Genomic DNA, 10,818 nt, shown 5'->3' on the forward strand with positions numbered 1-10,818 from the left:
ACACGATTGTACAGGAGATGGCAAACGTGTGAAAAATCTTAAGAGAGAAATGGAAGTTGTGAGAGGGACCTTAAACTCATGGGCCGATACGATAAATCATTTGACACACCTGTGTTTTCATAGCAATGGTGCTGTCTGTGCCACCATTACAAAAATTCTGAAGGTGCTGACTGAATTGAGTGATGAGCTGGGGTAACGCAGGTTCTGTATATGTCTACATATATAATAGATATTTGTGTCACTGGTTTCACAAAACAAAATAACAAATATTGCTGAGATTGTGGAAGTTATGACCAGCCACATACTAGAACATGACAGAATGCTTTTAGCAGCATTTCTTTGTTGTTTGGTAATAATCAGTAATGTCTTTATTGTTCTGGTGTACCCTGTTTTTTCTTCAATGTATGACTGTATATATGTATTTTTTTTTTCTTAGTTAATTTGTCTTTATTATTGTAATGCAATCCATGTTTGTTCATTATGTACTTCTCTATTTCAGTGTATATTTACTTGAAATAAAAGTTTATCAACTCAAGTGTCTATGCCTTTCCTGTAAAAAAGTTAAAAATTGAGCTAGGTGCAAAACATGATGGTGTGAAACAAATCATAGAAACATTGTCGAAACTGATTAAAGCCCTGTATTTATGCCAAATGTATATTTAAATATTTAGAAAATTAGAATGTTGCATAGTGTGTCAAGGACTGGTCACTTGTTTAAAGCAAATGTATAAAATGTAGAACATTTATTAAAATTGGTTAACGTTTAAGTCAACCCAATAATACCCAGTTCTCATGTATAACGGTTTTGTAGTCAGTTTAGAAAGACAACCTAAATTTTTTTTGCCCAATTTAGTTTTAAAGATGCACTGACATACAATTTCAGAATTTATCTTTCATTTGAAAAAGTATTTGAACAAAAGGTATACATAATATTGTTGGTTGTCTCTGGTTTAAAACCAAAACATTCTAAACTCAAACTTTCATGACAGTTCAAAAGAATACATTTTTAATACACAGTACATTAGACACTGTTGAACAAGATATTAATGTAGATTTAGTGGCAACTATTCTTTTAGTTTTGTAGACAGATCGCACTATTGACAGATCGCACTATTATGTTTTTCTCTTCTTTTTCATTCTTTTATAACTTGTTTTAACACATTTGATCTGTTTTTATCATTTTTTATATTTTTCATTATTTGTTTTTATTTTTCTTATACTTGTCTCTTTTATTCCTGTTTATGTAAAGCACTTTGAATTACCACTGTGTATGAAATGTGCTATAGAAATAAACTTGCCTTGTCTTGCCTTGCCTTTGTAGATTCATAGTTCTCGTGAAAAAAATATTGTGAAGAATTAGACACCAAAAGATAATTGGCAGTAGAAATGGTTATTGTGACATTTACTGTATGCATTGTAACGGACGCTATAAGAGTTGTGTAAAATTAGACTTTTAACACATACGCAAAAAAGTTTGCAAAGACATTTTGTGTTTAAAAACTGCAGCACTGATTACTTCAATTAGGTCAAATATTTTGGTGAGATGCCCGTGGTCATAAAAACATAATTAAATGTTTCAAAACATTCTGCATCAGAAGGTAGATAAAATAAACTTACTAATGGATTAAAGTTTACTGCAAAGTATACTTAAAATAAAAAAAGTGTTTACTCTTTGTTATTATTGTGTTTTGCTGGCAGTATTGAGTATAGCATTCAACTACGATACAAATAATTGTGGCTAAGTGTTGTTATTAATGTTACTTGGGACACTTTAGAGGTTAAAAAGCATTAAAAAATCAGGCGTTGAGCCCTGGCCGTCTGGATGAAACCCAGAAATTCTAACCATTACACCATATTGGTGTAACCAATGTATTTCAAAACATCACTTTTTTTTTTTCTTTCCCTCCAAATGAAACATCGTTGTTCCTAAAAACTCCAGAAGAAAGGGGACAACGTTAAGTAACTTTTGAAAACTGACAGTTTTAAAAACATGTATGCTTTGTTACATACAAACTCTGACAGTGGTGCAAAATTACAGATTTTTAGCACATGCATAAAACGTTTACATTTTGTGTTGAAAAACTGCTACAGAGTGGAAAATCAAAAGCTTGAATTAGGTCAATGCTATTGGTTTGTAAAAATAAAACTCCAGTCATGCAGTAAGTTTAATGAATAGTATTTTAAACATCACTTTTCCAAGTGAAATGCACAGATAAAGCTTTTATATTCAGAGTGAAAAAACATTCCGTTAGATTTTAGTTTGATCATTTGAAAATGTGTTTGGCAGTAAAAAAAAAACATTGTTTAAAGAAACATATACACTCCCAACAAATTGCGTGTAGTGACAAAAATCTTGATTAAGTGTATTTGTAGAAGAAAAGCATCATTTACCCTGTAAAAAAGTAATCAGTCTACTTTCAAGAACTATTTGTAAACTTGACTAATTTTGACAAATTTGTAAACTTACTAGATTTGCCACTATTGTATGAACATGTAAATAGTGTTCAGTAGTTAAACTAGAAAATTTTACTATAAAACATTAAGTAGATTTAACTAAGGGCTGGAGCTGTACTGTTTTTAGATAAACTGAGAGCCAATTTTTCTTAAAATAAATATCAGTGTTATTCCATTATTCTGAATAATATACATATTTCTCTTTATATGATCAAGTATTTGCAATGAATTAAAAACAGTTTGAATTTAAAATTCAGTAACTAAGTTGTCTAGTAATGCAATTACTACAATTTATTGTAATAAAATTACATTTTATTTATCTTTTGAAACAGAAATAACAATAATGTCTAAAGAGTGATAAGTCCTTTTTAGTAAATATTTTATGTTGATTTTTTAAACCAACATCAGTGATGACCAGTGCTCAAAACATTAGGCTTTGGATTAACTGTATTACAATGTGTGCCATAAATTACAGGTCATGCATGTAAATAAATTGAAAACATGTTAGTCAAAGGAAAAACTTTCATTTCAAATTGTTTTTCATAATAAAAGTTTTCATTAATTATAAAGACAACTTGAATTTACATCTGTGTTTTTCAACATTTTAGAATATTACATTTTAGATAACGTTGTTTTAAAAGGTGTGACAATTTATTGTCAATAAAGATTAAGATGTGTTATTTACTGGATTAATATTGTAAACATTTTCCCAGAGATGGGTTGCGGCTGGAAGGGGGTCCGCTGCGTAAAAACTTGCTGGATAAGTTAGCGACTCATTCCGCTGTGGCGACCGCGGATTAATAAAGGGGCTAAGCCGACAAAAAAATATTGTAAACATATTTGAATTTAATAGTCAGACAAAGATACATTAAAATGTTTATGTGTCTTTGTTACAAACCCCTGATGTTAGTCTAGGGTGTGGGGTTTGACATTTATTTAATTAAAATATATTTGTATAAACAGTGAATGAGTGGAAAGACAACCAAAGTAATGCCAAAAATGTGTGCTTTTATTTACAATCCCAAAGTGAACAACAACAACGAATTAATCAAAAATAAAGAAAAAGTAAGTAAAGCAAAAATATACTATTTACAATATGTACAACACTGAAACAAATAAAGACGGGGAAAACAAGAGAGCTGGCAGAAGGGACGCGGGCGGCGCTAAAGAAATGAAAAGAACAAAACCCAAACTAAATCTAACTTCCCAGAAGCATCTAGCTAACTAACTATATGAAAAACAGTATAATTAACACACGAAGATCTTCCGAGTCCTAACTATCTACTCTATCTATCTATCCAAAAAGTACAAGGAGTGGCGCTCGCCCCTAACCTAGTGTACTAGACAGCAGAGTAGTCCTGAGTGTTGCAAAATGTATGTCACGTGACCTTCTTACCTGTCCGCTTCGTCCAGGCCTCGTAAACAACGATAAACTAAGAACAATGTACGAATAACGGACGGATAACGTGCACACAGAAACAAGCAACAACAAAACACAGTTAGACGGGGTTATTTCTAAACGCACGCGGTAAATACAAACAAGCGACAAACAGCAAAAGAGAAAATGCAAGCAAGAGAGCAAGAAAACAAGAAAACAAGAACAAGCGAGTGGTCTGGCGCGCGCTTTTAACACGGGTGGTCTTTGCTCATTGGATGTGACGTAAGAGTGACGTAACCGGAGAGGAATGACTGACAGCTGAATGGACCAATGAACAGAACCTGAGAATACAGAAGAGTAGATACGGGAGAACAGAGCGAGAGAGAGAGAGAGAGGGAAAAAACACAGAGAAAACAGAGCACAAAAAACACAAATACATAACACTCCCACCCATGAGAACAAACATATAATATTGTTTGTTAAAAAAAAAAAAAATTGTGAAATAGAAAGAAAAAAAAAAACTCGCAAAACAAACCATGCGGTTTAATTACGACCAACTACACACACCTGGAAAGAGCATCGGCCACTATATTGTCGGTGCCTTTCTTGTGACGGATTTCCAGGTTGTAATTTTGTACAATCAAAGCCCAGCGCATGAGGCGCTGATTTTGATTGTACATACGGGAGAGAAAAACTAACGGATTGTGATCGGTGTAAACAATGATTGGAAACGAACTGGAACCAAGGTAAACTTCAAAGTATTGTAATGCCAATAGTAATGCAAGGGCTTCTTTTTCGATAGTGGAGTAATTAATTTGGTGTTTGTTGAATTTTCTGGAAAAATAACAGACTGGGTGCTCGATACTATCACGGTCCTCCTGAATAAGTACCGCGCCAGCACCTAGAGCACTCGCGTCTACTTCCAGTTTAAAAGGAGTGGTGAAATCTGGGGCCGCGAGTACAGGAGCGCAGCAGAGCAAAGCTTTTATGCTCTCAAAAGCATGCTGACACTCAGCTGACCAAACAAATTGCTGAGAAGGACTAAGTAAATTCGTTAGGGGTGAAACCACACTGGAAAAGTTTCGGCAGAAACTCCGATAGTACCCCGACATACCCAAAAACCGGCGCAACTCTCGCCTGGTTTTAGGTACGGGAAATTCGGCTATGGCGGAGACTTTCGCAGCGACTGGCCGAACTTGACCTTGACCAACTTCCTTACCAAGGTATGTGACGGTCGCCCTAGCAAATTCACATTTTGCCAAATTTAATGTTAATGTGGCGTTGGACAGTTTTTCAAAAACAGTGTGCAGCAAAGAAATGTGTTCAGACCATTCAGATGAATAAACCACTAAGTCATCCAAATATGCGTTACAATTTGGAACGTCGAATAAAACCGTATTAATTAATCTTTGAAATGTGGCAGGTGCGTTTCGCAATCCGAAGGCCATAACTGAATATTGCATGAAGTGATCTGGTGTAACGAAGGCTGAGATAGCAGAAGCTTGCGGAGTTAATTTAATTTGCCAGTAGCCCTTTAACAAATCAAGTTTGGTGACAAAACTAGCTGAACCAAGGTTGTCAATACAATCTTCCATACGGGGTAAAGGGTAGCAATCTGGGACAGTGACAGCATTAACCTTACGGTAATCTGTGCAGAATCTAAATGTTTCGTCTGGTTTGGGTACCAGAACGCACGGTGAACTCCATGGACTGCAACTAGGAACTGCAAGACCATTTTCCATCAAATATTCAACCTCCTTCCTCATAATAGCACGCTTGTGTGCGTTCACACGGTAAGGATGTTGCTTTATTGGGGAAGAATTTTGAATATTGATGTCATGTTTAATTACGGATGTTTGCGTTGGAGTGTCACTGAAAAGATTGGGGAATTTCTGAATTAAATGAATGATATCTCGCCTTTGTGAATCTGATAAATACGTGAGATGTGAATTCAGATTTTTCAGCATCTCTGAATTAGTTAAACGAGCGCACTGCTGAGGAGCATTGCGTAACACCAGGCCATCATCATCAGCTTCAGAATGCGTAACATCGCTCACAACTGCAACAGCAGGAAGAACAGGTGTGGTGATCTGAGTTTTCTCTTTAACATGGTACGTTTTTAACATGTTAACATGACATACGCGCGATTTGCGTTTTCTGTCAGGTGTTTCAATTACGTAATCTGTCTCGCTTAACTTTTTCTGCACCACATAGGGTCCAGAAAAGCGGGCAGAGAGAGCAGAACCAGGCATTGGCAACAGTACGAGCACCTGATCGCCGGGCTGAAAAGAGCGCGCGACTGCTCGGGTGTCATACTGACGCTTCATGACATTTTGCGCAGCTTTAAGTGATTCTTTTGCCAATTTACAAGCATCATGTAAACGTTCTCTGAAACGGCTGACATAACTAAGAACATTCATTTTTGGACTTTCCTTAATTTCCAAAATGTTCTCCTTCAGAAGTTTAAGAGGAGTTCGCAAATCGTGACCGAATACAAGCTGAGCGGGGCTAAACCCGAGAGACTCTTGAATAGTTTCTCTCACCGCTAATAGTACCAATGGAACGCCCTCATCCCAGTCTTTGCAGGTATCCGCACAGTATTTCTTTAACATAGACTTGAGCGTCTGGTGAAATCGCTCGAGAGCACCTTGACTTTGTGGGTGATAAGCACTTGATACTCGGTGGGTGATAGACAATGATTTTAGAACTTGAGCAAACATTTTTGACATAAAATTTGATCCTTGGTCAGTTTGTATGATTTTTGGTAAGCCGAATGTGGAGAAAAATTTAATCAATGATTTGATTATAAGAGGAGCTGTAATTCTGCGGAGCGGTATTGCCTCGGGAAATCGAGTAGCAGTACACATTATTGTTAGTAGAAACTGATTACCTGTTTTGGTTTTAGGTAATGGACCCACACAATCAATAATTACATGTTCAAATGGCTCTCCTATGACTGGGATGGGAAAGAGAGGAGCAGGTGGAATTACCTGGTTTGGCTTCCCCATGCATTGGCACGTATGGCAGGTGCGACAAAACTGCACGACGTCCTTCTTTAAACAAGGCCAAAAGAAATGTTTAAGTATCCGATTGTATGTTTTCGTGATACCTAAATGACCTGACATCACATGATCGTGTGCTAGACATAATACATGTTGGCGGTAAGCGGAGGGAACGACAATTTGATAGACATTATTCCAATCAGCATCAGTCTCAATATTAGAGCACCACTTGCGCATCAACAAGCCATTTTCGACGAAATACGCAGTTTGCTTTTTATCAATCTGATCTGAATCAACAACGGAGTCAAAGCACTTTACCAAAGAATCATCATCTTTCTGCGCAGCAATAATCTGCTGACGAGTAACGGGCAAACTCAGAGCATCACCATCAAAATTAAAATATTCTGATTTTTCCTGTTGTTTCTGTGTAGCTTTTTTGTCTGGAGGAGAAACTACATTCTCAGAAAATACTGGCGCAATAAAAGAGTTTGATAAATCAACTGAATCATCTTTCCGTGACATGGCGCGCGTCATTACGCACGCTGGGAAAGTATCTGGGTGATTTACTGATAACTCGTCTGGACAACAGGTAAGATTGGGGTGATCAGTAACTTCTAAAATAGGCATTACTTTACCACCGGCCAAATCATTACCTAGAATAAATGAAACTCCTTTAACAGGAAGAGAAGGACGAATGCCGACTGACACAAACCCAGTGAACAAATCGCACTGTAAATGAACGCGATATAGTGGCACATTTACAAAACCCATCTCAATGCCTTGGACTAAAATATTAGATCCACAAGATGAGTGTTCAGGCAGAGATAATACATTTTCTACCATAAACGAGTGAGAAGCGCCTGTATCACGCAGCAGTACAATCTCACACTGATCTTCAGGGTTGCCAGATAATGAAATTAGACCCCTGAGCAAGAACGGTGTGTAGCTCGGATCAGTGCTCTCATCATTGCTGTTGGTTGTAATAGATTTTGCAAAACCAACACTTTTAGATGGCTGTTGCGGATTTTTTCGCTTCAGCGTGGAACATTCAGATAATTTGTGCCCTTTCTTGTGGCAGTAGTAACACTCTATTGCCTCTTTAGGTCGGGAAGTAGCAGTCGGAATACGTGGAAAATTCACAGACTGAACAGTGTGATTTTTATCCGATCGGACTGGATAGAACACATTTTTGTGCGTAAGCACAAACTCATCTGCCAACACAGCTGCCTGTGACAACGACATAACTTTTTGTTCGTTAAGGTATACCACTACACGTTCAGGCAATCTATCTTTAAATTCTTCGAGCAAAATTAATTCTCTTAACGAATTAAAGTCAGTTGCCTTACTTGCATTACACCATTTATCAAAAAGAACGCCTTTTTCTCGCGCGTACTCAACAAAAGTCTGGCTAGAAAGCTTTTTGTGATTTCTAAATTTCTGTCTGTATGCTTCAGGTACGAGTTCATAAGCGCGGAGGATTGCTGATTTAGCAGTATCATAATTAAGGCTGTCCTCTAAGGACAGTGTAGCAAAAACCTCCTGTGCCTTTCCAACCAATTTGCACTGGAGAAGAAGGGACCATGAATCTTTAGGCCAGCGAAAAGAAGCCGCTATGCGCTCGAAAGCGCTAAAATATGTATCGACTTCGGATTCCCTAAATATTGGTACGAGAGATACATATTTGCTTATATCGAAGGTGGTTGAGGTTGGATCGCCCACCGGAGCAACAGAGGTCTCAGCACGGGTGGACTGCGCAGCCACTTTAGGAGGAGTTTTTAAAGCCTCCAACTCCAGCTGACGCAGCTTCACCTCTTTTTCGGCCGTAACTTCAAGCCTGCGGATTTCGAGTCTCAGTTCCATCTCAGCCTGACGCGCTTGTGCCCTTTCCTGTGCCTCAAACTGTAAACGGGCCAGGCGGACTTTTAAACGTCCATCCTCTTTAGACCCAGAATAAACGGGGGAAAACGGATCGAAAGGTGACAGTGTTGGCTTGCCTTCAGTGAGCGCAGCCGCAGCACCGCTTTCATTTCGCCCTTCATCCGGCTCATCTGCACTTGAGCTTTGCGCGCCAGCACCAAGAAACTCGGTTTCTTCCTCTTCCACAACAGGCATTATGAGAACCTTTAATTCAACCAACCTTTCGTATAAGGCACTCTTAATATTTTTCTTAAGAGCTTGTTTTATCACTGAAATTTTGAAATGGTCCGCTATCTGTATTAAATCATCTTTTCTACAGCGGTCGAATTGTTCTATTGTCGGATTATCAATAAATGTCTGCAAATCAAACAATGCCATCCTGTTTATTTACTTATACCAGAAACAACACAGAGAGAAATGTGGGTGTGTGTGTGCGTTTACCTGAGCAGCGCGTTCCGCGGGTTGGGCCTACAGTGGGCCTTTGTAAATTAGCAGGTTGCTTTCACACTCAAACTATAAATACAAACAATTTTAATTGTTTAAAAATGGGTTAAATGATCCCGGACGAGCCCCCAAAAATGTTACAAACCCCTGATGTTAGTCTAGGGTGTGGGGTTTGACATTTATTTAATTAAAATATATTTGTATAAACAGTGAATGAGTGGAAAGACAACCAAAGTAATGCCAAAAATGTGTGCTTTTATTTACAATCCCAAAGTGAACAACAACAACGAATTAATCAAAAATAAAGAAAAAGTAAGTAAAGCAAAAATATACTATTTACAATATGTACAACACTGAAACAAATAAAGACGGGGAAAACAAGAGAGCTGGCAGAAGGGACGCGGGCGGCGCTAAAGAAATGAAAAGAACAAAACCCAAACTAAATCTAACTTCCCAGAAGCATCTAGCTAACTAACTATATGAAAAACAGTATAATTAACACACGAAGATCTTCCGAGTCCTAACTATCTACTCTATCTATCTATCCAAAAAGTACAAGGAGTGGCGCTCGCCCCTAACCTAGTGTACTAGACAGCAGAGTAGTCCTGAGTGTTGCAAAATGTATGTCACGTGACCTTCTTACCTGTCCGCTTCGTCCAGGCCTCGTAAACAACGATAAACTAAGAACAATGTACGAATAACGGACGGATAACGTGCACACAGAAACAAGCAACAACAAAACACAGTTAGACGGGGTTATTTCTAAACGCACGCGGTAAATACAAACAAGCGACAAACAGCAAAAGAGAAAATGCAAGCAAGAGAGCAAGAAAACAAGAAAACAAGAACAAGCGAGTGGTCTGGCGCGCGCTTTTAACACGGGTGGTCTTTGCTCATTGGATGTGACGTAAGAGTGACGTAACCGGAGAGGAATGACTGACAGCTGAATGGACCAATGAACAGAACCTGAGAATACAGGAGAGTAGATACGGGAGAACAGAGCGAGAGAGAGAGAGAGAGGGAAAAAACACAGAGAAAACAGAGCACAAAAAACACAAATACATAACAGTCTTTAAATATGTATTAATGTAGTAATAATGTAAAAAAACAACATAACCTATTAATGAACATATTTAGTAAATAATGTGTCATGTATTCAAACATACAAAGCCAGACCCTAGTTCGCTCGAGTGCGCGCACACGTACACACACACACACACACACACACACACACACACACACACACACACACACACACAGACACACACACACACACACATACATATGCATACAGTTGACTGGATGTGGATATATAGATATCAACACACTTTCTAATCACCTAACAACATATAGTATTTAGTGGGAGACACCCACCACATACAATCAGATATACATATTCTACATCTGATATAAATCTATCTTTCACAAGCAGTTGACGGGATGTTATTCAAAGTTTTCCTTATCATCACTCACACGCTCAGGCCCAGACTGACACACAGAGGAAACATCGGTATGAACATAAAGAAATGTTTATGTTAATAGTTTATTAATTATAATATAATATAATATAATATAATATAATATAATATAATATAATATAATAATGTAATTATATAATATAAT

The 10,818-nt window shown here is 37.6% G+C and overlaps 1 long non-coding RNA gene across 2 annotated transcripts; it reads left to right on the plus strand.

Moving 5' to 3' along the window:
• The first annotated feature begins 4,484 nt into the window (after positions 1-4,484).
• LOC147840510 (uncharacterized) lies at positions 4,485-9,119 on the plus strand. Of its 2 annotated transcripts, XR_015509071.1 has the most exons (6): positions 5,487-5,625; positions 5,788-5,912; positions 6,047-6,418; positions 6,738-6,859; positions 7,938-8,094; positions 8,289-9,117. It is a non-coding gene; the product is annotated as an uncharacterized LOC147840510 (long non-coding RNA). The 2 variants fall into 2 exon arrangements; XR_015944980.1 differs by lacking the exons at positions 5,487-5,625; positions 5,788-5,912; positions 6,047-6,418; positions 6,738-6,859 and adding exons at positions 4,485-4,578; positions 4,682-5,055 and having other exon boundaries at positions 8,289-9,119.
• The last annotated feature ends 1,699 nt before the right edge of the window (positions 9,120-10,818 follow it).

The sequence above is a fragment of the Danio rerio genome, chromosome 15 (genome assembly GCF_052040795.2).
Source record: "Danio rerio strain M-AB ecotype USA chromosome 15, GRCz13ab, whole genome shotgun sequence".
Lineage (NCBI taxonomy): Eukaryota > Metazoa > Chordata > Actinopteri > Cypriniformes > Danionidae > Danio > Danio rerio.